The sequence below is a fragment of the Aotus nancymaae genome, unplaced genomic scaffold (genome assembly GCF_030222135.1).
Source record: "Aotus nancymaae isolate 86718 unplaced genomic scaffold, 86718_ANA_hifiasm-v0.15.2.pri h1tg000058l, whole genome shotgun sequence".
NCBI lineage: Eukaryota > Metazoa > Chordata > Mammalia > Primates > Aotidae > Aotus > Aotus nancymaae.
Genome location: NW_026988472.1, coordinates 32,769,389 through 32,796,058, shown reverse-complemented (window position 1 = coordinate 32,796,058; position 26,670 = coordinate 32,769,389).

Genomic DNA, 26,670 nt, shown 5'->3' with positions numbered 1-26,670 from the left:
GAGTTCTACCTTTCTGGATGGAACCAATGTACATCTTACATACATTGATTTTTGTCTCAATGAAACGGCCTCGTTGTCTGGAGTATCACCTAAAGTTCATGGTCTCACAGTCACAGAGAACGAAGAGGACACACAAAGAGTGAGGTTAAGAGCAGAAATTTAATAGAAAAAAGAAAGACCTCTTTGCTGCAGAGAGGTGTCCTGGAGAAATGGGTTGCCAGATATCAGTGAAATGCAGGGGGGGTTTATAGATGCCTGGTGAGGAGGTGGTGTTTGATTTACATAGGACACAAAAGACTGGTTTGACCAGATGTGCCGTTTGTATAGGGCAAGAAAAACTGGTTAGGACTATGTGTGCCATTTGCATAGGGCACTAATTTCTGACTGTCCCCACCCTAATATTATGCAAGTGGGTCCTCTGCCTGAGCTGTGCCATGTTGCCCACTCCTTTACTGTATATGTGGTAACAAAAAGAAAAGGAAAGATGGAGACTCCATGTTGGACATGGCTGGTCCCCAGGTAGCCCTTTTCTATTGACACAGCTGCTGGCATTCCCCCGTACAAGTTTCCAGCTTACTTAGCTATGTTTGCAGCTCAATTTTTCTGGCTGCTTTTTGTTAGAAAAGAAGTTATTTTGGGGCTGCTTTTTGTTAGAATGGAAGCTCTGCCAAGGCAACAGCCATCACTATCTGCCTAAATTATTTTCTTTCTAACTCCTGTATCATTATGTATCCCTAAAATGTAAAAATCAAATTGTGCTCCTACCACCTCGGTAACAGTTGTCAGGACCTCCCAAGGCTGTGTCATGGGTGCATGTCCTCAATCCTGGCAAAATAAACTCTATAAATTAACTGAGATTATTTCAGATATTTGGGGTTCACATGATACAGTGATCCCACTGCTTGGTATATACATATAGAAAGGTATCAGTATATCAAAGAGATATCTGCACTCTTGTGTTTGTTGCAGCACTGTTTACAATAGCAAAGATTTGGAAGCAATCTAAGTGTCCCTCACCAAATGAATGGATGAAGAAAATGTAGTACATATACACAATGGAGTACTATTCAGCCATAAAAAAGAATGAGATCCAGTCATTTGCAACAACATGGATGGAACTGGAGATCATCATGTTATGTGAAATCAGGCAAGTATGGAAAGACAAACGTAGCATGCTCTAATTTGTGGAATCTAAAAATCAAAACAATCGAACTCATGGACATGGAGAGTAGAAGGATGGTTACCAGAGGCCAAGAAAGTCAGTAGGGGGTTGCAGGGTAGTGTGGGGATGGTTAATGGGTACAAAAAATGGAAAGAATGCATAATACCTACCATTTGATAGCACCTTACAGTGACTGTAGTCAATAATTTAATTGTACATTTAAAAATAAAGAGTATAATTGGATTGTTTGTAACTCAAAGGATAAATGCTTGAGGGTATGGTGCATTCTCCATGATATTATTATTTCACCTTGCATGCCTGTGTCAAAACATTTCATGTATCCCATAAATTCATATACCTACTATTTATCCATAAAAATCAAAAAACAACATTGTAATCTTATAACTTACAGAAGAAAATAAATAATAAAAATTAAAGCAGAAATCAATTAAATGAAAATAAGAAAACAATGCAAAAATTTAAAAAATCCTATGCTGATTCCTTGAAAAAATTAAGTTTATAACCACGTAGGCAGTATAATCAAGAAAAATAAAAGAGAAGAAAGCAAAATGTAACAACACCAGAAATGCAGGAAAGGTCATTATTGCTGGGTATGCTCATGAGAAAGATAACAAAGAATACTAACAATACTTCTATATCCACAAATTTGATAAATTAGCTGAAACTGGCTACTTCCTTGAAAGACACAAACTACCAAAATATACACTAAGATAAATAATCTGAAAAGGTTTGTATCTTGAAGTTGAATCAATAGTTAATAACCTTCCAAAAAAGAAAAACACTAAACCCATATGGTTTCACTGATAAATTCTAGTAAACATTTTAGAAAGAAATATCAATTCTCCACAATCTTCTCCACAAAACAGAAGCAGAGGGAATGTGAGGCCCACATTACCCCATTACTACAACCAGATAAAGATTTAAGAAAAAGGGAAAACTACACACAAACACTTCTCATGAACAGAGACGCAAAAATCTTCAACAAAGTATTAGAAAATCCAAACCAAAGATGTATAAAAAGAATTATACTTGACAACCAAGTGGGATTTATTGCAGATATATAAGGCTTGTTGTGTGTGAAATCCAGATTGTGATGAAACAATCTAATTATATTACAAATGTATGGAATAAACTCACTGAAATGCGTGGGGGCAAAAGTTGCTGACTTAAGTAAATTTGGAAATGAATCTAGTCAGCAACAGTAAAGGCAAAAGAAACTTCGTAAACGGTACTGTTTCCCATGGGAGTTTTGGTTAATAATTCTGATACTACTATACACATATACTGGAGTTAAACAATTGAGCAAATTACAGATTATGGGAGCCAGGTTTCTCACTATTGGAGTAGGAAGGTACAGACAAGCAAGGAAAGAGGCCAGAATGGATCATCTGGTAATGAATTAAAGTTGGAGACATCAGTCCGAACCCATGTTTAATATACATACCAGTGTTTACATATAGAAATATTTAAAGATATGTGTATGTACATGGGTTAGTATACATGTCTATATTCCCTTGCTCTGTCTGCTCAGAGGGCCTAAGCAATGATACCACAGTAGCAAGAATTGTACCTATTATTCAGGTCTTTGTTTCTAATACCTTAGTCCAAAGAAAAAATCCTAGGGACCCTTGGGGAAATGGTTGATTCTTAGAATGGGGCAGGGAATCCACAATAACCTTAGCAAAATGGGTGGAGGCAAAAGTTGCTGCTCTAAGTAAAAAGAGCCTACACAAGTTTCGATCTACAAAAAGAGCCCAGAGAATGGTTCAGTGCCAGAAAGTATGGAAGTGCTCAAAGTAAACAAAGAATCCTACATTCATGAGAATATGTCAAAGGTAAACAGAAACTGAAAGATCTCCTAATAGCTAAAATTGGAACAATGTAAACAAAAAATAAATTAAGAGGTATTAGGTTATAATCCAAAATAAACATCTAGGAGTCCATAGTTTTATAGATAAACAATTGAATTAAAAATGAAAGAGAATAGATAAATCTTCTATGAGGAAGAATTTTGAATAATTTATGTAGATACTCTGGCCTCAACTAGATGGAGCATAACTCCCCACTCCTTAGGTGTGTGCTGGACATAGGGAGATCCTTCCAAATAGTAGGTACAGTATGGAAAGAGGAGGAAAAGAGTAACATTCCAGTGGAGAAATCTAATGAACACTTGAATCAGGTAATCAAGGCTGACCTCAGTGAGAAGTCATGTTAATATGTGTGAAGAAAATGACATTTTACTTGTTCGATCTTCCTCTCCAAAACATGTAATGTCAGTCTAATCATGAGAAACACAACAGACAAATCCTGATTGACAGACATTTACAAAATATCTCACCAATAATCCTCAAACTGCCGAGGTCATCAAAAACACTAAATGTCTAAGAAAATTGCCACAGCCAAGAAGCACCTAAGAGGACATGATAACTAAATGTAATGTGGTATCCTGGAAAAGCAACAGTAAAAACACCGTTAGGTAAAAACTATGGACATCTGAAAAAGCACAAACGTTAGTTAATAAAGTGTCAATATTGACTAATTGTAACAAATATACCATACTGATGTAAGATGTTACTAGTAGGAGAGATTAGATGTATGGTAACATAGGATCTTTGCAATTCTTGGTAAATCTAAAACAGTCCTAAAACCGAAAGGTTATTTTTAAAAAAACAGTGGGGAATTGTTTCATTGTGCAGGTAAATCCGTACTTTATCCTTTCAGGGTAATGAAGTTGTATCGTACCCAGTTCCACATAAACTCTGTGCTCATTTTAAGTTTGAGAGGGAATTGAACAGGCAAGAGGCCTATTTTACGAGGCTCTGTGACTAAAGAGGATTATACCCATCTTCTTCAGGGATCTGGAGTGTATTCTGACTTAATGGTGGCCTGATAAGCCAAAGATCTCCTCTAAACTCTCCATCTCACCTCATTCTTTTTGTCAAGGAGTATATACACATAATTATTAGCATGGTATTTACCTGTATACAGGCAAACTAATACATATATTGATCTCATCTACAAAAAGCAAAAACAGGATCTAAATATGAGAATGAGAAAAGAAGAAGAATCTGTAGACATTTGGAATAGCAAACTTTGTTTTCCTCTTCTTGAGTCAGATGCTGGTTACCCAGCAACCTGCACCAGTTAGTGTATTCTGCTGTTGGGGAGCCAGATGGGTCATCAAAAATCCCCACAAACAGTTAAGTTGTTTACAGCTTCTGTAGACGACTTTGGGAGTTTGTGCAGTATAGATGACAGGCTGCTTCTGTATTATGTCTTTTGGGGTCCTTTGTTAGCCTATCCATCTTAGTTATTCCAAGTATGCATCTTTTCCCTTACAAAATTTCTCTCTCCTGACTGAGAACAACTTTATACTTCTCCTTCTCCAAGCCTCAAACCCCATTGCCTTCTCAAGACATTGTAGTCATCAATTTAGGCAGTTGTGATCAATATTCCTATCATCATCCAGCTTTTCTGACAGCCTGAAGCATTTTTATATGCATCCTTTATTTCCTCTAAAACTGCTAATAAGTTTTCTAAATTATCACAATGTATTCACTTCCTTAATATCAATGTTAATGTACTGCAAAAAACGCCTTAGCTGTAAGCAGAGTATTAGCTCTGTCCACTTCTCCATCATTGTGATAAAATTTCCCTACATGTAATTTCAACAACAATCCTATGTGTAAAAATACTAGCATTGGAATTATGTTCAAGGTCTAAGAGCATAATTCCCAGAGTCAGTATTAATTCCTTTAGACCTTAAAAGATCCTGGTTTCACTTGACCATTTAATGACAGGTAAATTTTTCTATAAACCAGGACAAGTTAAACTAATGAGCTCTCTTTGAAGTATAGTTCGTGGTTGTTTATGTGTTTTTTAATTATCCTCTGACCTCTTCCCCCAAAAAGGGAGGGAAAACTGTATGAGTACGTGTGTGTGTGTGTGTGTGTGTGTGTGTGTGTGTGTCTGAGAGAGAGAGAGAGAGAGAGAGAGAGAGAGAGAGAGACAGAGACAGAGACAGAGACAGAGAGAGAGAGAGAGGAGAAGAGAGAGTTAGTTTAATCTTGTTCTTTAATTCACAATGGTTGTTTACTTCCAGTCTGGGGTTTTATTCTTTCTTGCTGGATTCATTTTTTAGTTCTTGTTTTGAATTTTTCAAAAGTACTTTGTCACTTTTTTTTCTTTTTTTGAGACAGAGTCTTGCTCTGTCGCCAGGTGCCAGGCTGGAGTACAGTGGCGCAATCTGGGCTCACTGCAATCTCCGCCTCCTGGGTTCAAGCAATTCTCCTGCCTCAGCCTCCCTAGTAGCTGAGACTACAGGTGCACGCCACCATGCTCAGCTAATTTTTGTATTTTTTAGTAGAGATGAGGTTTCACCATGTTGGCCAGGATGGTCTCGATCTCTTGACCTTGTGATCCACCCGCCTCGGCCTCCCAAAGTGCTGGGATTACAGGCGTGAGCCACCGCGCCCGGCTCTTTGTCACTCTTAAATGTTAGTTACATACTTTTATTGGCTCTTGATTTTCCAGATTATCAATTCCTTCTTTACTGAGACAGAAAACCATGATACTTTATATTTTGCTGTTTTTATTTAGTTTTTTTTCTAAATAAAAAGATAAAATTACAAGAAGTGTAAATGTGTTGTCAATTCTAAGATTTCAGTGTCCATTCTGGAAGATAGGACTTGTGAGCTATTCTATGGCCAAATTAAAAATGAGAGAGAGAGAAGGAGAGAGAAAGAGAGAGAGAGATTTTCAAAAGCAGTACAGTGAAAATATTCTATAATCTGTGCTTTTGAATACAAAAGTCATTAATGACATATTGCTACTGAGCACCTGAAATATGGGTTGTGTAACTAAGGAATTCAAATTTTAATTTTATTTTTAATTTATTTAAATGTAAGTGGCTATAGCCATATGCAGCTACCCTATTGAACCAACATAAATCTAAGGCTGGAAGACACTCTTCTGTAACTTTATTGTGTCCTTTATTCTGTTTTATTATGGCATGGTTTAGTTCCTTCATCTGGAACACAAATTGAAACCATGAAAAACTATGTGAATTAAAGGTTGTTATTAATATTTGGTTGATTGTATTCCAGAATCAAGACATCTCAATGCAAATAAAATGACTTTCTTCAAAACAACGGTTTTTCCAAGATGATAGTGCTGTTTACTAAGTGCATCATTTTCCTACTGTTGCTGCAACAAATTGCCAAAAACTTAATGGCACAAAACAACACAGATTTATTATCTTATAGGTCTGGAGGTTGGAAGTCTGAAATTGGGTTCACTGGGTTAAAATCAAGGTGTTGATGGGCCTGCTTTCCTTATGGAGACTAGGGGAAAATCCATTTCTCTTTCTTTTTCTTTCTCTTTCTTCTTTCCTCTTCTTTTCCCCTCCCTCCCTCCCTCCCTTCCTCCCTTCCTTCCTTCCTATGGAGTTTCACTGTTGTCACCCAGGCTGGAGTGCAATGATGTGATCTCGGCTCACTGCAACTTCTGCCTCCTGGGTTCAAGCAATTCTCTTGCCTCAGCCTCCTGAATAGCTGGGATTACAGGCGTGCACCGCCATGCCCAGATCATTTTTGTATTTTTATAGCTATGGGTTTTTACCATGTTGGCCATGCTAGTCTCAAACTCCTGACTTCAGGTAATCCACCCACCTCGGCCTCCTAAAGTACTGGGATTACAGGCGTAAGCCACCATGCCAGGCCTTCCTTTGTTCTACCCACTTGAGACCACTATACTTACTGAGCATGGCCCCTTCCTCCATTTTCAAAACCAGCAGGGTAGCATCTTCTCTCCTTTCTGACCTCTGCTTTCATCCTTATACTTCCTCTTTCTTACTCTGATCCTCCTGCCTTCATCTTATAAATATGCTTGTGGTTAGATTTAGTTCAAGTATAATCTAGAAATCTCCTCATCTCCAGATTCTTAGTCACATTATCAAAGTCTTTTTTGCCATGTAAGGTACATATTCACAGGTACTGGGTTTTAGAATATCTTAGGGGGCTGTTATTCTGTATACAACACTAGTATAGCCTATACATTGGCCAGGAATTGATTAATAATATATTTTTATATTTGAATTTTGAAATGCGGTTGGTTCCAGGGTTGCTTGTGGCTGAAATGTATCCTATAGTAAACATAGGATGTTGACATGACCCAAACATGTATCCAGGTGTATCATTTTATTCAACATAACCAAGAATGCTCTCTGAGTCCCTGCACTGACATTTAGGGCTTCCTGCAGAGAAGGAAAACCCAGGTCTTCAGAGTACTGTGGGCACACACTTTATAAATGAGAAAACTCTGTACCTCTACCAATGTGGAATTATAGCTCCAAGAATAATTTTAGAATAGCAGTAGACTGGCAGACTCTTCTCCCTGTGACTTCCACTTCAAGTGTGCTTAAAAACATTTGAGAGGCTTCTGTCCTATATTTGTCAGTATCTGACCAGTATTTTAACTTCCATGTGAAATGTGAACTAGTATTTAAAATGTCAGTGGAGAAGGGAAAAGTAGAGGGAAAGAGGGATGGATGTTGACAATAAATATTATTAATGCTGTTTAGGGATTTTGGGGGAGGATAATGCCCCTAAACTTTAAATAATAAATTACTTTAGAATGCAATGCATTAAAAATTGAGAGAAGCAGTTACCAAAAGGTGAATCATTTGGATGTAAAATATAGTGCAGATACATATAGAATATGAAGGGATACAGATAATATCTTTTCATTATTCATTTGTAAGCTTAGATATTTCTCTCTTCACCAATCATGTCCTGAGACTGTTAGATGCCAAATATATCTCCAATGCCCTCTTATTTACCCTATGTTAATGCATTTTACTCCACATAATAATTGACTGTTTACATGTATTTCTTAAGTATACCTGTATCTATTTCTAAGATAGTTTATTTTCTTGTGCCTTGCATATCAGCCAATGTAATATTTAGTGCTTGGTCGGTTAAGTCAGAAGCCTAAAAGGTTCTGAGGTCTCATTTCCCTTCATTGCCACTTGCCTTGCATCATTAAGTAAATCATTACTAGTGGTATTTCCTTAGTAAAGTTAACCATTCCTGAAATTATTACAACAGCCTCTAACTAGTGTGATCTTGCTTCCCTTGTACGATCTTCTATCAATGCAATGCAAATACCATCCTCACCTCAGTGCCTCCAACCCCAAAGAACTTCTCCTTTCCTTTTTAGGAAAAGAAATCATTAAAAGGTTTACAAAGCCTTGTTTTGGCTCATTCTACCATCCTAGATTCTTGAATTTTTTCTCCTATGTCAGCTGAAAATAGAGTGTAATGACTGAAGAGGTCAAAGATCTGAAACAGAATTGTGATTTGACAAGTTACTTATTCTCTATGATTCAATTATATTATCTGTTAAATTGGGAGGATAATATCTTCTCAATTGGCTAATGAGGATTCATATAAAGGCCTTATTATAATGATTTGTGTATTTTTCAATGTTCAATTAATTATTTGTTGTAATTATCACTTTTATTATTCACAGTTACAGGTGTCTTAGCTTGCATTCCTCCAGAATTTAGAGTTGAAATAAAAATTCAAGTACAAATAGTTGATTTTGGAGTTGATCCTGATAGTTAACCAGCTGGAGAGTATGTAAGTCAAACAGGGAAGGGAAAAACTCCACTAAAGTGTATATTAATGTGAAGGTCACCATTGTGGGTAATTGAAGATCAATCCTAGTGTGGAATTCTGAAAGATATTGTTGAAGATGCCTCATAGTTATCCTACCCAAGGGATAAGAAATCCAAGTCTATAACCTCCAACTTGTATCTATCATTCTCTCAAGGCTGCTTACAGACCCATCAACCAACCAGCAATTTCACAGTGCTCCACAGTCAGGCTAATCACGTTTCTGTAAACTAAGAAATCCCTCAGGCAGAGAGTTATAGGCACTTATAATAGGAAGCTTTAAGACATGCATAGGAACTAGCAGTCAGGGCATATTTAGTAGACAGGATTTGCTATGTGAAAGAATTGAGGCTTAAAGGGGTGAAATGATTAGTGCAAGATCCTCAGTAAAAAGTGTTTGAGTCTGAATTTGAACCAAGGAATAGCTGCTTCCAAACCACTTGCAGTTTTTACCAAATGATGGTAGCAATCAGTTAGAGGTGGAGATTATGAAAGGAGTATGGCTAAATATGAAGGATCCACCGAAAGATATTGGAGAGGTACAGAGATAATGAAATCCATAAAATACATGACAAAGAATTCAAAATAGTCACTGTATTAGTCAGTTTTCATGCTACTAATAAAGATCTAGCCAAGACTGGGCAATTTACAAAAGAAAGAGGTTTAATTGGACTCACAGTTCCACATGACTTGGGAGGCCTCACAATCATAGAGGACAGCAAGAAGAAGCAAGTCACATCTTACGTGAATGGCAGCAGGCAAAGAGAGAGAGATTGTGTAGGGAAACTGCCTTATAAAGCCATCAGATGTTGTGAGACTTATTCATTAGCACAAGAACAGTATGGAAAAGACCTTCCCCCATGATTCAATTACCTCCCACCAGGTTCTTCCCACAACATATGGAAATTCAAGATGAGATTTGGGTGGGGATACAGCCAAACCATATCAGTCGCCTTAAAGAAGTTTAGTGAGCTATAAGAAAAAAACAGATAGAAAACTAAATAACATCAAGTTGAAATAAAAGGGCACAAAGTAACAACATGAAAATATGAATGCGTAAAAACTGTAAAGGTAAGAATACGGTCAAATTCAGAATACTCTAATAGTGTAATGGTGGTGCACAAATCACTTTTAACTTTAGGATAAACATTAAAAGATAAAAGCATTAAAAATAACTATAACTATTATAATTTGTTCATGAATATACAATGTATAAAAGATGTAAACTGTGATATCAATAACATACAATGTTGGGGGGAGGAGAAGTTAAAGTCTAGAGTTCTTTTACACATTTGAAGTTAAGTTGTAATCACCTGAAAATAGATGGTTACAATTATAAGACATTTTTCCTGAGCCTCATGGCAACCACAAAGAAAAACCTCAAAGCATACCACCACAAAAAAATCATCAAATCACAAAGTCAGTACACAAAACAGAAGAATGAAACAGCAAAATTCAGAAAACAATTAAAAATGGAATTTGTAAGTTTTAACCTATCCATAATTACTTTAAATTTAAATGGATTACATTCTTCAATAAGAAATACAGTGACTGAACATGTAATAAAATAAAAACAAGATGCTACTATGTGCTACCTATAAGAGACTCACTTCATCTTTAAAAACACACATATGCTGACCAGGAAAGGATGGAAAAAGATATTCCACCTGAATGAATAGTAACGAAAAAAAAAAAGAGTAGGGATGACTATACTTGTATCAGACAAAATAGACTTTAAGTGAACAACCCTAACAAGAGACAAAGAAGATCATTATATAATGAAAAAGGGTCAATTAATCAAGAGAATATAATTGTATCTTATTGACTTGTTTGGCTCTGTGTCTCCACCCAAATCTCATCTCAAACTATAATTCCCATAATCCCCATGTGTCGAGGGAGGGACCTGATGTGAGGTAATTGGATCATGGAGGTGGTTCCTCCACGCTATTCCCCTGATAGTGAGTAAGATTTCATGAAAGCTAATGGTTTTATAAGTGTTTGACAGTTCCTTTTTCACACATACACTCTCTCTCCTCCTGCACTATGAAGAAGGTGCTTGCTTCCCCTTCTGCTATGCTTGTAAATTTCCTGAGGCATCCCCAGCCATGTGGAACTGTGAGTCAATCAAACCTTTTTCCTTTCCAAATTACCCAGTCTTAGGTATGTTCTTTATAGCAATGTGAGAATGAACTAATATACTTTTACATTATGTATATAATATATGTAGTCAATTTTGGAACAGTTAAATATATAAAGCAAATATTAACAGAATTGAAGAGAGAAATAGACAGCAATACAGTAGGGACATGAATACCCCACTTTCAACAATGTATAGATCATCCATGGAGAAAATAAATAAGAACACAGCATACTTGGACATCATAGTCCAAATGGACCTAATAGGCATATACGGAACATTCCATCCAATGGCTGTAGAATATATATTCTTTACAAGAGTACATGAAACATTATCCACAATAGATCACATATTAGGCCACAAACAAGTCTTAAGAAATTAAAAACATTAAAATCATATCAAGTATCTTTTGCAGCCACAGGATATAAAACTAGAAATCAGTAACAGGAGAACAATTGGAAAATGTGAAAATGTGTAAATTACACCAGACATTCCTGAACAACAAATGGGTTAAAGAAACCAAGAAATAAATAAAAAATACCATGAGACAAAAATGGAAACACATACCAAATTCTATAAGATTCAGAAAAGTTCTGAGAGAAGTTTATAAAGAGAAACTCCTACATTCAGGAAAAAAAAAGAAAGATTAGAAATAAACAACCTAACTCTTCACTGTCAAGGAACTAGAAAAAAAAAAAAAAAAAAAAAAAAAAACTAAGCCCAAAGTCAGCAGTAGAAAGGAAATAAAGATCAGAGGAAAAATAAATGAAATGGAGACTAAAGAAATGGTAGAAAAGGTAAACAAAACTGATGGTTTTTTAAAAGAGATAAAACAAGGTTGTAAATCCTTTAGCTAGACTAACCAAAAAAATACAAAAGACAAAAATAAATAAATTATAAATTAAAAAGTAGACATGACAACTTATACAGAAGCAAAAAGTATCATAAAACACTACTATGAGCAATTATATGCTAATGAATTGGGTAACCTAAAAGAAATGGATAAATTCCTAGAAACATACAACATACTAAGACTGAATCATGAACACATACAAAATCTAAACAGATCAATAACAAATAAAGAGACCGAATCAGTAATAAAAATAAAAATCCCCCAGTGAAAAAAATACCAGGATCACATGGCTTCACAGCTGAAGTCTACCAAACACTTAAAGAATTAATATCAATCCTTCTCAAAATCTTCCCAAATTCTAAGATGAGGAAACACTTCCAAACTAATTTTATGAGACCAGCATTACCCTGGTACCAAAGTCAGACAAGAGCACTCTAAGAAAATAAAATTGTAGCCTAATATCCCTGATAAACATACAAGCAAAAATCCTCAACAAAATGCTAGTAAACTGAATTCAGCAGTACATTAAGAGAATCTTCCTCCATAATCAAGTGGAATTTATCTCAGGGATGCAGAATGGCTCAGCATACATAAATCAATGTGATACACACAGCACATTAACAGAATGAAGGATAAAATAATATAATCATCCAAATAGATGCAGAAGAGGCATTTGTCAAATTCAACATCCTTTCAAGATGAAAAATACTGTCAGCATATTAGATATAGAAGGCATGTACCTTAATATAATACACGCCATATATGGCAAGCCCACAGCTTACATCCTACCTAAAGTAAAAGGTGGGAAGCTTTTTCTCTAAGATCAAGAACAAGACAAGGAGGTCCACTCTCACCACTTCTATTCCATATTGCACTGGAAATCCGAGCCAGACCAATCAAAGGAGGAAAAGCAAATTGGATAGGAAGAATTAAAACTGGCTATGTTTGCTGAAGACATGACCTTATATGTAGAAACCTCTAAATAGTTCACCAAAACTTTAAAAATCAATTAGAAAAGCATAAGCACTCTAACATGTACATGGGAAAAGGAGATGAATATTCCATCAAAGAAAATGGAAGCTAAAGAATATAAATGCCAGAGTATTATCAAAGTTGTCCAAGTTTCAGTAGTTAGCAAAAAACACTTAAGATTCTGATTTCCCCAATTAAGTTGGGAAATAGTCACATAAAATTGTGTGCGTGTGTGTGTTTGTTTACCCTTTAATTGATTAATTGATAAGAAATGATCTGTAATTCAATTTCATGATATTCTTTTAGTTTCTAAATCAAGAGATTCCATGAAAAAAAAATTCAGGTGAATTATGCTTAGGAAATCTTAAATGATGTACACAAAGTTTAGTGTACAAGAATGATTACCACAGCATCCATTACTCAACAAATATCTAACAAGCATGATCCACATAAAAATTAGTGTTCTGGGCCCTACTTCCAAACATGTATTATGCAGCTTATTTTTTTAATAGGAGAAGGCAAACAATTAAAAATGCAATGAACAAAAATGCTGATTACATAACAACTATGAAAATAACAAAACATGGTTAATTGGTAGGCAGCGAGAAGGAGAAAAGAACTCCCCAAGGCAGTGACATTCCAGCTAACTAATATAAAGAAGCCACCATGGCTCTGGGGAGATAATACTTTCCCAAGCAGAGGAAACAGAAGGACAAGTAGGAAATGAAAGTGGAATGAGCAACAGAAAAAAAAAAGTGTATGAGTAAGACTAGTCAGAGCATAGTGAGAGAAGGAAGAGACACAGTAGATGAAGAGATAGATAGGCAGGGAGATTTCTAAACCTTGGAAGATAATTTGGATTTTGTTCTAAGCCCAGTGAAAATTACTGGAGAATTTTCAGCAGGAAAATACTGAAAACTGATCAAACTTATTAACAAAATCACTTTGGTTGAAGAGAGAACAGAGTATAACATGGGAGAAGTAGTAGAGGGACCAGCTAGGAAGCTAAAGAAATTAGGAGATGGAGGTGATTTTTAGCACAGTGATTATATTAGTCTGTTCTCATGCTACTAATCAAGACATACCTGAGACTGGGGAATTTATAAAGGAAAGAGGTTTAATGGACTCACAGTTTCACATGTCTGGGTTGGCCTCACAATCAGGGCAGAAGATGAAGAAAGAGCAAAGGCACATCTTATATGGTGGCAGGCAAGAGAGTATATGCAGGGGAACTTCCCTTTATAAAACCATCAGGTCTTCTGAAATTTATTCACTATCACAAAAATGACATAAGAAAGACCCCCCTCTGTGATTCAATTACCTTCCACTGGGCCCCTCCCATGACACTTGGGAATTACAAGAGCTACAATTCAAGATGAGATTTGGGTGGAGACAGAGCCAAACCTTATCATTCCACCTCAGTCCCTCCCAAATCTTATTTCCTCACATTTCAAAACCAATCATGCCTTCCCAACAGTCCACAAAAGTTTTAACTCATTTCAGCATTAACTTAAAAGTTCACATTCCAAAGTCTTATCTGAGACAACACAAGTCCCTTCTGCCTATAAGCCTGTAAAATCAAAAGCAACTTAGTTACTTTCTACCTACAATAGGGGTACAGGCATTGAGTAAATACACCTTTTCCAAATGGGAGGGATTGGCCATAACTAAGGGGCTACAGGCCCCATGCAAGTCCAGAATCCAGTGAGGCAATCAAATCTTAAAGCTCCAGAAATGATATCCTTTGATTCCATGTCGTACTGCAAGAGGTGTGTTCCCATGGCCTTGGCCAACTCTGCTCCTGTGGCTTTGCAGGGTATGGCACCCATCCTGGCTGCTTTCACGGCTAGTGTTGAGTATCTGTGGCTTTTCCAGGTACAAAGTGCAAACTGTTGGTGGATCTACCATTCTCGGTTCTGGAGAACAGTGGTCCTCTCCTCGTGGTCCTCTCCTCACAGGTCCACTAGGCAGTACTCCTCCAGTGGGAACTTTGTGGAGGGGCTCTGACCTCACATTTCCCTTCTGCATTGCCCTAGCTGATGTTCTCCATGAGTGCTCTGACCCTGAAGAAAACTTATGTCTGGACCTATGTGTGTCCATACATCCTCTGAAATCCAGTTGGAGGTTCCCAAACCTCGATTATTGACTTCTGTGCACCTAAAGGCTCAACACCACATGGAAATGTGCAAGATTTGGGGTTTGTACCCTCTGAAGCCACAGCCCAAGCTATACTTTGCCCCTTTTAGCCATGGCTGGGAAGCTGGGCACCAAGCCCCAAGACTGCACACAAGAGGAGGGACCTGGGCCCAGCCCATAAAACCACTTTTTTTCCTTGTAGGACTCTGGGTCTGTGACAGGAAGGGCTGTGGTGAAGACCTCTGACATGCCCTGTAGACATTTTCCCATTGTCTTGGCAACTAACATTTCGCTCTTTACTTATGCAAACTTCTGTAGCTGGCTTGAATTTCTCCTCAGAAAATGGGATTTTCTTTTCTATTGCATTGTCAGGCTCCAAATTTTCTGAACTTTTATGCTGTGCTTCCCCTTTAAACATAAGTTCCAATTCCAAACCATATCTTCGTGAATACATAAAATTTAATGTTTTTTAGCAGCACCGAAATCACCTGTTGAATGTTTTGCTGCTTAGAAATATATTCTGTCAGATGCTCTAAATCATCTCTCTGAAGTTCAAAGTTCCACAAAGCTCTAGGTCAGGGGTTAAATGGCATCATTTCTTTGCTAAAACATAGCAAGAGTAATCTTCATTCCAGTTCCCAACAAGTTCCTCATCTCGATCTGAGACGGGCAGCATTTTGGTCAAAGCCATTCAACAAGTCTCTAGGAAGTTCCAAACTTTCCCACATCTTCCCATCCTCTTCTGAGCCCTCCAAACTGTTTCAGCCTCTGCCTTTACCCAGTTCCAAAGTTGCTTCCACATTTTTGGTTATCTTTACAGCAGTACCCCACTCTATCAGTGCCAATTTACTGTATTAGTCTGTTCTCATGCTACTACTAAAGGCATACCTGAGACTGGGTAATTTTTAAAGGAAAGCAGTTTAATGGACTCACAGTTCCACATGGCCAAGGAGGCCTCACAAGCATGGTGGAAAGCAAAGGAAGAGCAAAGAGACATCTTACATGGTAACAGGGAAGAGAGTCTCTGCAGGGGAACTCCCCTTTACAAAACCATCATATCTCGTAAGACTTATTCACTATCAGGAGAACAGCATGAGAAATATCTACCCCCATGATTTAATAACCTTCCGCTTGGTTCCTCCCATGACAAATAGGAATTATGGGAGCTACAATTCAAGATGACATTTGGGTGGGGACACAGCCAAACTATATCAATGATTCTTCTCCAACTTTGCTATTGATATGATTCTGTTATGAATCAGGTTGAAGTTCGGATTCTGACTCAGTAGGTTTGAGACAGGGCCTGAGATTTTCCATGTTTAACAGGCTCTTATGTGATAGAGGTACTGATAGTCCACAGACCATACTTTGAGTATTAATGCTGTACTATCTTTAAAAATTTAAGCCAGAGAAGGAAGAATGCAGTTTTCATTTATATTTGAAGTTACAGCTCATTGATACTGTTGAGGGGTTGAATATGGGGAGTAAGGGTAAGAAATGAATCAGTTATGATTATTGACTTTCTTGTAATACTTTTATAAACTGACAGATAAAATTACATGTATTTATTGTGTACAACATGGTGTTTTAAAGTATATATGCATTATGAAATGAATAAATCTAGCTATTAACATATGCATTACTTCATTATAATTTTTTGGTGAAACAATATCTACCATCAGCATTTTTAAGAATACAATATATTGTTATAACTATAGCCACAATATTGTACAATGGATCTTCTGAACTTATTCTTCTTATCAAACTGAAACTTTGTATATTCTTTGACCAACATCTCACCAATCCACTCCCACATACCACCCCAGTCTCTGGTAACCAGCTTTCTATTCTCTATTTCTATGAAATCTACTGTTTTAAGTTCTACATATGAGGGAGATCATGTGGTATTTATCTTTCTGTGCCAGTCTTATTTCCCCTAACATAATGGCTTCCGGGTTCATCCTAGAATTCTTTGTGATAGTAAAAAATAAAAACAACATAATTATCTAATAATAGGTCAATGATAGCAGATAGAAGATGATGAAAATCTGAAAATCATATTTTAAAACAATATTTTAATATAAGAAAACAATATTTTTGATAGTATCCCAATTGTAGATCAGGTATAGCGCACACACGTGCGTGCGCACACACACACACACACACATATAAATAAATATATCAAAATGATACATTTTTTCTTGTATTTTTAATTATCAACATTGATTACTTTTATCATCAGAAAAACTTATTTTGTTCTGTAAATATATAAAGCCTATATAGCAAGATGGCATCCTCTGCTCAACCTATAGTGGTGAACACATATATTTTGGTTATATTTTCTTCCATATTATAGGTCTGTTTGAAATATTTTATAATTAAAAATCATCTGTAATTGAATTAAGTTGCTATTTTAAAATGACCTCTTATTCTTAATTTTACACAAAATGTAATGTAACCTCATGTGTTAGTCCATTTGCATTGCTTTACCAGGTATTCAGGTAAAGGAATACCTGAGATGGTGTAAATTATAAAGAAAAGAGGTTTATTTTGGTCCAAAGCTCTGCAGGCTATATCAGAAACATGGTGCCAGCATAGGCTTGGCTTCTGGTGAGGGTCTCTGGAAGCTTACAATCATGGCAGAAGGTAAAGAGGAGCCAGAGTGTCACACGGTGAGGAGGAAGAAAGTGCTACACTCTTTTAAACAACCAGATCTCCTGTGAACTCAGAGGGAGAACTCACTCATTACCATGAGAAGGGCACCAAGTCATTCAAGAAGAATCCACCCTCGTGACCCAAACACCTCCCAGTAGGCCCCTCCTCCAATATTGGAAATCACATTTCAACATGAGACTTGGAGGGGACACACATTCAAACCATATCACCTCAGCTATATACAAATATCTGAGTATGTGGACCACGTAAATTAGTCTTTTGACTTTTTTTAAATCTCTACTGTGTGACTTATCTACCTGAAAAGTTTATTTTTGTTGACTGCATTTCAGCAGTCTCTTCATAGAAAATTTACTTGTTAGTCAAGCTTTCACCTTTCTATAGTGTGTGTGTGTTTAAGGGTAGCCACAACTTTCAAATTTAGCTTCTACATTATACCAAATAATCCTGCTTTAGGAGAACAGTGTTCTGATAGCCCAAGTTCTGATGGTTGGGACATGGTGCTTGGCTGAGCAAGCGAGATTCTTGGAAACATGTGAAAGAGTGGCTATGACCCTGGCAGGTGACTTGCAGTAGGAACAAGAATGTGTTGGAGTGTTTGGCATGGCAGTATGGGGGAGACATACTTGTGCCCCTGTAGAGCCAGTAGGAGTGAGGAAGCACAATTATGCTAATAAGAAAAAGCCTGATTCCATTGCTGTTATGATGTGACAAGGCAAGAATGGACTTAGGTCTAGACCTGTGCTTTTAAAATAATTTATCAATCTACAAGCATTAGTCAACAATAGCACATATGAAATCCTGAGGGAGACAAAAGCAGATTTTAGGTCCTGTTCCTCACCTTCAATGCAGTTTAAAATCTACAGAAAAGAAAATATATACACAAAAGTACCAATTTAAGAACATATTTTAAAAGTTCTGTAAGAAAAGGAAATATCTTTGATGACAAACATCTGATTGTATCAGTTGATATCACTGATTTTGCTTATAACGAAGTCTTCTCAATGTATTATATCTAAAGTAACTTAAATATCTGTTCACTTTTTCCTTTCTGTGTAAAATGATTTTGGATAACAGCAAAAATAAATTTTGTACTTGCTTTGTATCTTTGCAATTGTTTATCCAATTGGTTTCATCCATAAGAAATGAAATGTGAAGGTGCCTAGCAGTCCATTAACATATATAAGAAGTTGAATACTATGTACAAAGTCTAAAACATTTACCTTAACTGGACAAAATGTACATTTTTATTTTCCATCATAAGATTCTAAGATATTGGAATACACTCTCTGTTAATAACCACTACTGTGAATAAAAAGAACTCATATACATACATATCTATGTTATAGATTTTATACATGTCTTTATATATATTACTAATTTTCCATTATATCAAATGTGTATTCCTTTTTTAAGTATGAATGAGAGGATGAATACCATAAATATCTGTGTTCTCTGAAGTAATGGTATGTTTTTTAATATGGAAATGTTAATTAAAAGTTATGAGGACTGATAAATCAGAAAGCCATTTTGTATAGTTTATTCCATCTAAATATATATATTTAATGAGTGAATGAAATGAGGTCAGCAACTTTGCATTCTCAGCCTTCATTTCTTTTCTCAATAGTGTGGCATAAGAGGACAGTTAGGTTGGGACAACAGCATGACAGAAGGCAAAAGGAGTATCAGGATTGTGGGGAAAATAATTTCTTGACAAACAACTGTTCTCCCTAAGAAGAAAAGCAGAGAGCTGCCATTGACAATTCCCCTCTGGTTCTCTGAGTGGTCATTGTCTCAGAGACCCAAAGAGAGGATTAAACATTGGAAGTGGGGAGGAAATGGCAGGGTGTTTGATACAGTTGGGCTCTGTGTCCCCACCCAAATCTGATCTTGAATTGTGATCCCCAGGTGTCCAGGGAGGGAGCTGGTGAGAGGTGATTGGATCATGGGGGCGGTTTCTCCCATGCTGCTCTCATGATAGTGATTACTTCTTCTCACAAGAACTTACTCACATGATAGTGACTAAAGCCACAAAATAGGGCGGTCTCTCCCATGCTGCTCTCATGATAGTAAGTTCTCACAAGAACTTTACTCACATGATAGTGAGTAAAGCCACAAAATGGCTTTATAAGGGGCTCTTCCTCCTACACTTTCTCCTCTCTCTCCTGCCACCATGTGAAGAAGGTTTTTGTTTCCCCTTTACCTTCTGCCATAATTGTAAGTTTCCTGAGGCCTCCCTAGCTATGTGGAAGTATGAGTCCATTAAACCTCTTTCCTTTAGAAATTACCCAATCTTGGGTATGTCTTTATAGCAGTGTGAAAATGGACTAAAACAATATTACGAAAGATTTTTCCATTTATTAACATGCCTCTCTCATTTCCACAGACCAAAAATGATATTAGAATATCTGTAATATGTGCATCATAAACTGTCAACATTACAGAATAAACAAATTAATTGAAATTCTAAAGCACTTATTTTTTACTCTGGTTATGAAGTTCAATTCATGTGGGAGCTTTGGGTGTTCATTCAAATAACTGGACTTTAAAGTTTTAAAAATAAAACTTCTTTTACTATAATACTGTAATAGTTTCATATATAAGGTGAAACTTGATTGCTGAGAATGAAACTCTAGTGAAATAAAACAAGTGTATAATACCTATGTTTTCATATAAGTGCCAAAATTGGTTGCTGTTCATGGTTTTATTTATAAGTGCAAGATTTACCACAAAATTCCTTAGATCACTGCAGTCTACTGCTGGTATTTACTTTCTAGGATTATTATTTGTGGAGGTCGATAAATGATTAACTGCAGCTTATTTTGTTTTAGCTATGGCATCAGATAAACTGCATTTCTCACTTTGACTTCTCAGCAGTTGTGTGGATTATGGAGATGAGATGTGGCTCTAGCAGAAAATGCATCATTTATATATGTCAGGTGGATGGCATCACGCTCCTGCTCTGGACTTTTTCACAGAGGCTGTGAGATTTATGACCATCATAAAGCCTTTTCTCCCCCATAGATCACGTTGGTAGAATACACATACCTTTTCTGGACTTCACCTCTTCCAAAAGCAGCTGGAATCAGAGCAAGGTGCTGTTTTGGTAATTTTTTCCCACAGAGGGAGAGAACATTAACCCATCCCCCTAAAATTTTCCCCTACTTCCAAACAGCTAATTATTCAGACTAATTAGAGAAATCTAGTGGATTATTTTCCCTTTTGAGTTTTCTGTGAGAAAAAAATGTATTTATTTTCATGGCAGAGCTACTAAGATAAAACTCATGTCCACACACAGAGCTCTTTTTGCTAATGTTCTCTCCAACTCTCAGGAATATGTATGTAGCTTAATTTGTCTTATACATGTAGATGGTTATCTGTCATGGCTATCCTGTAATAAGAAAATAATTTTCAACATTGAAGACAACCTCTGAGGCAGTCATATGTCTGAAGGCAATTCAGACTTTCACCTTATAGGATTACTAAGTCAAAACTCCTATTCATGAATTAACTACTTGGAAAGTAGAAGGCAGTGTTTGATTTCTCTTTCTCTCAATCTATCCTGCCTCTGTCCCTCTCCCCCCAGCAATGCAAACAGGAAGAAAACCTGATCTATAACTTTAGCAAAAAGGAAAACATAAAGAACACATACTATAATAGATATTTATTTATAATTACAGCAGAATAACTTGATTACCTAAGAAAAAGGACATAGTGTTTATAAAGGAGATGATGCTTGAGCTGGGGTTTCCTGGACATATATTTCCCTTCTGGCTGAGAATTTTTTCTATAAGAAAACAAAAAAATCTGCAAATCAAAGTATTAAAAATATAGGTAGTAGAGCAGGTAGAATCAGGAGATATGAAAATATGTTTGAACCCCTCAGATATATTAACAGAGGTACTTATTATATCTAGATCTATCTTGATACATGCACACATGTGCATACACATGCATGTATGCATGCACACACACAGTATATGTAACAGTAAACACAAATGTCAAGAGGCAAAACTTATATTTGAATGAGTGAGTCAACCATGAGCAAGTAATGTTGTATCATTCATTTTTATTTATTCTTTCTTGCAACATCCTCAAAGATTACAAATTAAATTTCTTTCTCTACTGCTATTCACCTTTTAAACAGAATCTTCATTGATTTTACCCTTTTTATTTGCATCAATCTTTGAAATTAGTAAAAATAGAGTTTATATATTCACCTCATAAGCATGTATTAAAGGCTTATTTGTGATATGAAAATATGATTATAAAAGGTTTACACTGAACATGGTCCAACTCCAGGAAAAAAATTAATAACAATAAATCAAATGTCCTGATATGAACTGCTTTATTGGTGATCTATCTCTTTTGTCTAAATGTTTAATTTATCAAAAATGTATGCTGTTGCACCTCATTGTCCTTTGAGAATGCCAAGGTTTATTTGAGTACCCCTGGGTTGTATTCACCCAAAGGTCATGTCATCATCTAAGTTATGCAACAGAGAGTCCACTCATTACCCTGACAGCACATGGTTAATTTGCAACTGTGTTGAGGAAGACTATCTTGTGGTAATTCCAGTAGATCCCGCAGTGCTGCTTACTTCTTAGAACAACATTTGGTTTCTGAATTCTAACTTTCATAAATATGCCTTTCATTTTTCTGACTCTCCCTGGAATCAGAAAGGCCATCCATGATCAAAGAAGAGTTGCATAGGATATTCTGTCATCTGAAGGATTCAGAAATGTATTACTTTACTCAACTCTGGACCAGCTCATAGCAAATATTTTACAATCATTCCTGAAGTAATTTTAATTTATGAATGTTAATATTTCAAAATTTAAATAAAATAGAGTTAGCGATCAATTGAAAATATTATGTTTGAGATTTTAAATGTGTATACTCCCATTCTTACAAACACAGAGTTTTAAGAACAAATTATTCTGAGGGAATTCAGTATCTGGTAATATGATTAATTAGGTACCATAAACAACCCTAAACAGCTATAACACAAATCTGAAGGAAATACACAAAAATAACTACACATCCATAAGCTGGTAAGATTTTTTAAAAATTACAACTTTAAAACGTGAAAGTGGTAAAACTGGAAGATGAATGTTGAATTAGTTTTTCAGGTTGATGCTAACATCAGAAATATGGTGACCCTGAGCTTCTTTCCTGTCACCTGATCAGGATTAGAAGACAGGAGGAAAATCTATGGCTTGTCTAAGCCAGAGAGTCTAATAGAACTACCTTCTCCCCATGTTAGGAAAAGAAGCTTGTCACATAGAAGAAGATGACAACATAACAAAGAGGCAATTTACCTATTTTGACTTTGGTGCTTAAAATAACTAAGGTAAACACTATAAGATGATATATAAAGAATGTAAATTGCAATCTAGTAGAAGGAAATAAATGATGGCAAAAATAGAACCTCAATAAAAAAAGACAGAAAGGAAATCAAACAATGAGCAAAAACAGGATATATTGAAAACAGGATAAAGAGAATGAATAAATTAAAATAATCAGATAATCAATAACTACATATGGCAAAAATTATTTAATTGAAAGTAAAAGACATTTAGTCCTGAATTTGCTACATCTAGCCATATGACACTGTCAAAACATTAGAAAGCAGAAGTTTGAAAATCAAAGGATGGAATCATACTGACCAGTCAAATGTTAACAAAAAGATGAGCTTGTAACAAACAAAATAGACTTAACACAAAGAGTAATACTTAAAATAAATAAGGTTGTGTCATAATGATTGAAGTTTCAATTCACAAAGAAGACATACAAATTCCATAGTTTTTGTATATAATACATGGGCTCAAAACAACTATTGGAAAAATTTACAGATATAAAAGAGGAAATATGCAAAAATATCATTGTAGTGGAAGATTTCAGTACACTTTTTGTCAGTTATTAATAGATCAATGGTATAAACATAGGTCAGAATATATATAGCAGATTAATAAGCTAGATCTACTAGATTAAAAAATATTCTCATTTGCTACAAGAATACATGGAATATTTAAAGAAATTCATTATGTGATAGGTTATAAGGCAAGTTTCAATAAATTTCAAAGGAATGATATAATGTAGATTATAATGTTTAATCATAATCAATTTACATTTTAAATTAATAGAAATAAAAATAACTTTAAACACTCATATCCTTGGAAATTCAAAGATTACGTTTTCAAATAACCCATGAACCAAATAAAAATAATACTGGGAACTAGAAAGTATTCAGAAATAAAAAGCAATATAAAAGTTATAACAATATATATAAAAGTTATGATATGCTTATGAAGCTGTTCTTAGAAATGTAGAGCCTTAATTATGTCAAAAAAGAAGACAAGCTAAATATTAATATCCTAAAAATTCAACATAAGAAGTTAGAAAATAAATAGCCTAATTAGCTGTCAAGTATTAGAGAAAAATAAGTAAGGAAGAGCAGAAATTAATGAAATGTAAAACAAGCATAAAACAGAGACAAGCAACAGAGCCAAAAGTAGTTTTTTTGATAAGGCTAAGAAAATTGATGTATTTATGACAAGCATAGTAAAGGAAAAAAAGCATACATTAAAAATAGAAATGGAAAAGTGGAACATAAATTACAACAGAGACTTAAAAGTTTATAACAACACATCTTAACAGATTTTATGTTGAACATTTGAAACATTACTCGGTACTGATAAATTTAAAGAAAATTGCAATTTACCAACAGAATGGAGATGACAAAGAAGAGAAAAAAAACTTGAAAAATTATTCCATGAAACAAACACTAGGCCAGGACTGCTGTAGAGAGAGAGCAAGGCTATCCCAGACATTTAAAAAAGAGATTACTCCAGATTTACACAAAATCATTCATGGAATAGAATATCAGAGAGAGTTGTCAGTGGGAGAAAGAGAATTAGAGACAATCACCACTACTGTAGCAAACTAGTAGATGGATGACTTTAAAATAATGAGGGTAAGTAGGCTAAAAGATCTACTGCCAAAGGAGGGTAACGTGTGTGAAGAGGTGTAGAAATTCATCAAGTCAAAAGTTAGTTATTTGAAAAGATCAATAAAATTGATAAACTCCTAAAAAAACTGACCAAGAAAATAAGAGAGGTAGGAATAAAAGATCTTTTCAAAAGACATATATGAGGCCAACAAACACATGAAAAAAGGGTCATCATCACTGGTCATTAGAGAAATGCAAATCAAAACCACATTGAGATACCATCTCACACCAGTTAGAATGGCTATCATTAAAAAATCTGGAGGCAACAGATGCTGGAGAGGATGTGGAGAAACAGGAACACTGTTACACTGTTGGTGGGTGTGTAAATTAGTTCAACCATTGTGGAAGACAGTATGGCAATTCCTCAAGGATCAAGAAAAAGAAATACTATTTGACCCAGCAATCCCATTACTGGGTATATACCCAAAGGACTATAAATCATTCTATTATAAAGACACATGTACACGTATGTTCATTGCGGCACTGTTTACAATAGCAAAGACCTAGAACCAACCCAAATGCCCATTGATGATAGACTGGACTAGGAAAATGTGGCACATATACACCATGGAATACTATGCATCCATGAAAAAGGATGAGTTCATGTCCTTTGCAGGGACATGGATGAATCTGGAAACTATCATTCTCAGCAAACTGACACAAGAACAGAAAAGCAAACACTGAATGTTCTCACTCATAGGTGGGTGTTGAACAATGAGAACACATGAACACAGGGAGGGTAACATCACACACTGGGGTCTGTTGGGGGGTGGGGGGCTAAGGGAGGGATAGCAGGGGGTGGGGAGATTGCGGAGGGCTAACAATGGGAGAAATATCTAATGTAGGTGATGGGGGAATGGAGGCAGCAAACCACCATGGCCTGTGTATACCTATGTAACAATCCTGCATGATCTGCACATGTACCCCACAACTTAAGAGTATAATAAAAAAATGGAAATCTATAAACCACACAACTCTAAATTATTTTAAAAGAAACAACAAGAAAATAAAGGGAAGAAATCAACACACAGCTCTTCCTCTGCATAGCTGAAAAAAAGATGATTTTGAAAAAAAATCAACAGAAATTATCCAAATCAAATACAAAGCCTAAAAAATGAAGCAGAAGACCTGATATCTGTGGCACAATATTCATGTTCTCTGAGCTCTGCATAGAAAAGAATTTTTTAAACAAGGATAAAAACCCATAGCCATAAAAACTATCTGAAAATTAAGAACATGTGATTAATAAAAGACACTGTAAAGATAATGGAAATACAAATAAGTTATTTCCAATTTGTATGACTGATAAAGTAATATCTATATATGTGTCTATCAACCTTCCTATTTATCTAATGAAAGGTAGATGATAAATAAGAAAAAATAGTAAAACAGACAAAAAGAACTTTAAACAATAGTTCCCTGAGGAAGAAAACTCAACAGATTTTTTTTTAAATGTTGCTGAAACTTATTATGAATAAGGGAAAGTTTGAGAAACCAACTGATATTAAGTACTATAAAAAGTTAAAGCTGCAAAAGGAATTGTCATAGACAGGTGATTGGAGTACACATTCAAACAAAATACTTGGGAAAACCATATGACATTACCCAGCATTTTGATAGTGAAGATAAAGATGACAGAGCAATTCAATTCCTAGGTATTATACACTGAAGAAACTCTTATCCTTTAGCTCCAGGAGACAAACATAAGAAAGCTTGTAGCATAGCACAGATCTCTCTTCTCTATCTTCCTCCATCACCCCTCCCTTCTCTGAACATGTCGATGTATTTACATACACACAGACACACATACACACACACACAGATATATCTATATAAATATATCTATATTTATATCTATCTATTGCTCAACTGCTGAATAACTTGTTTCCACTTCCAAATCCACTCTCTATCCCTCTTCATTTATTGTGTACTTTGAGAGATGGATGAATCAGTTTGGACACCATCGATTGACTCACTCTTAACTTCCAGCTCTTGATTTTTCAGCTGTGGAAGGCACTGCCAGAAGCT